This window comes from Rhinopithecus bieti, unplaced genomic scaffold (assembly GCF_001698545.2).
Source record: "Rhinopithecus bieti isolate Rb0 unplaced genomic scaffold, ASM169854v2 scaffold_759, whole genome shotgun sequence".
In the NCBI taxonomy this organism is placed as follows: domain Eukaryota; kingdom Metazoa; phylum Chordata; class Mammalia; order Primates; family Cercopithecidae; genus Rhinopithecus; species Rhinopithecus bieti.
Window position 1 is genome coordinate 1,896,237 of NW_016803631.1, and position 2,352 is coordinate 1,898,588.

Genomic DNA, 2,352 nt, shown 5'->3' on the forward strand with positions numbered 1-2,352 from the left:
AAAAAAAATAATAATAATAATAATAATAATAATTTGAGTAAAAGGGGAAAAGTGAGGGAACTAGATAAGTTGTTGCTGTTATAACTTATAAAGAGAAACAAAGCTTGAAATCAAGTTCATTCAATAAATTCCCTTACCTTCTACCATTAGCTTAATTGTACTTTCACCTCTTTCATCTGGTGTGATGGCTGAGCACTTGTAGGTAGCTTCATCCATGAAATCCACATTTATTAGTAAAAGTGATAGAGTCCCCTCAGAAATTTCAACCTGATCCACAGATACTCTTCCCTCATACAAGGAGTTTTGATCTTCCAGTTGCTCTGTGTTATTGTAAAACTGGTAAACCAACTTTGAGAAAACTTAAAAAAAAAATCATAGTACTTGAAAAAGAGGTAATTTTCTTTATCATCCTCTACCTCATATTCCTCTTTGATGTCTTCTCTTTCTCAAGAAAACTCAATGACAGGAGAGGGTAACATCAGTGAATGGATGGGCCTGCAGCTCCTCTGTAGACACTGAGAATGTCAAAGAAATGAAGTTAGTAAAGACCAATGAGCACCGCATCTGGTGAGATTTAGTAAGCGATAAAAGAAATCACTCTAGCTATTTCATGCAGAAGGGATTTAGTACGGAGAACTAGACGTTTACAAAATCATTGGAAGGCTGAAGAAATGAGCCCAAAGAAGGGTATGGAAGGTGAGACGTGTAATATGTGTGTCTGTCCTCCCCGACATTATGCTAGACTCAACAACACTGCAGTACTGGTCTTCCAGAAGGACAGTTGCCTCTGCCTTAACAAGAAGCTGGTGATGCAGGAAGTCATCACCACAGGTGTTGCCTCCACAGCCAATCTGCACTGCTAGATTGCACTGGCCAAAGAAAGGATGCCTCATGCACTATCACCTTTCTCCCCACTTCAATCAGTTGCCATTTAATTCTTGAGAAAATGTATCTGATTGGCACACTCTAAGTCATTCCTGGAACCCTAACTGCAAAGGAATCTTGGAAATATGTTTTACTCTCCAGTTTCAGCAATCCAGGAATGCACATTAGAAAGGCAGAAAAAGATGTTCAGTAAGTAAGTGTATTCTACCTGCCACAAATATGTGGGTAGAGCTATCAATAGCAGGACCTAAGGGCTATAGGGAATATAGCCATGCACTATGTATATTCATAGAATAATGACATGGAATAGAATGCTGGTGTGTTATATTTGCAAGAAAGCTTACAAATTCTGATTCAATGTTTTTGAACTATTTTCCCCAAGCCCACCTCATAGGTTGCCACTGATGACCAGGTGAAGACCAAATCAGTGAGATCTCCACTCCCTTAACACTTCAATCAGAACAATCCCTCTCTAATTTACTTTATGAATTAGGCTTCCAAATCGAATTCTTCTGTAAAATGTCTCTGCTACTAAAAGACAAAACTGATTCCCAGGAAGCAAAATTGCTTAAGATCACAAAGTAAGATACTAGTACCACTGCAGAAAGAAATAAGACCTCTCAGAGTTTAAAAAGGACCATTAGGGTCATGGTTACCAAAACTTTGAACATAAAAGACTAATCAAATTTTCAGCTTGAGTAAGAGAGAATAATGAGACTTAAACATTGTGAAAATAGGGACTCCAATAAGAAGGCAATTTTTTTCCTCCTAGAGACACTATGCAGGTAACAAACAAGCAGTGGAAAGACAGAAGAGTTGGTCAGTGTGAGTCTAAATAAGAATACTGTTTGATATTTCATCTCACCTCATTACATCAAATGATATAATGATATAATTTCGTCAAGGTGAGATGAAATAGAAGACAAAATAGGTTATGCACCAAGAGCAAATTCAAAAGTTAGTAGACAAGGAAGCTTCCAAGCCATCAGCCCAGCAAAGAGCAGCCCAAGAGACATGTAGTAGGGAACATTCCAGATGAATGATAGATACAATCTGCTCATTCCAGTAGTGACAACCACGTGGCTGTTGATGGAGGTGCCCAGATATTTGGTCAAACATTATTCTGAATGTGTCTATGAGGGTGTTTCTGGATAAGATTAACATTTGAATGGACAGACTGAGTAAAGCAGATTGTCTTCCCTAATGTAGGTGCCCTCATCTAATCAGTTGAAGTCCTATATAGAACAAAAAAGCCAACCCTCCTTCAAGTAAGAAGGAACTCCTGCTTTTACTGCTTGACCAGTCTTTTCCTGCCTTCAGATTCAGACTAGAACTGTACCATAGGCTGTTCTGCACCTCCAGCTCACTGACTGCAGATCTTGGAACTTCTCAACCTCCACAGCAGAGCTGCATGACCCAATTCCTTAAAAAAAAAAAAATCAGGCTCTCTCTCTCTCTCTTTCTCTC

General features: G+C 38.8%; 1 long non-coding RNA gene across 4 annotated transcripts in view; it reads right to left on the reverse strand.

Moving 5' to 3' along the window:
- The window catches only part of LOC108541726 (uncharacterized), a 57,155-nt gene that overhangs the window by 37,655 nt on the left and 17,148 nt on the right, over nt 1–2,352 (reverse strand). For 2 of the 4 annotated variants that reach the window (XR_001889043.1, XR_001889041.1), the window contains one exon: nt 138–515. This is a non-coding gene — a long non-coding RNA (uncharacterized LOC108541726). The remainder of the gene's footprint in view (nt 1–137; nt 516–2,352) is intronic. The other 2 variants (XR_001889042.1, XR_001889044.1) reach the window with 2 other exon arrangements.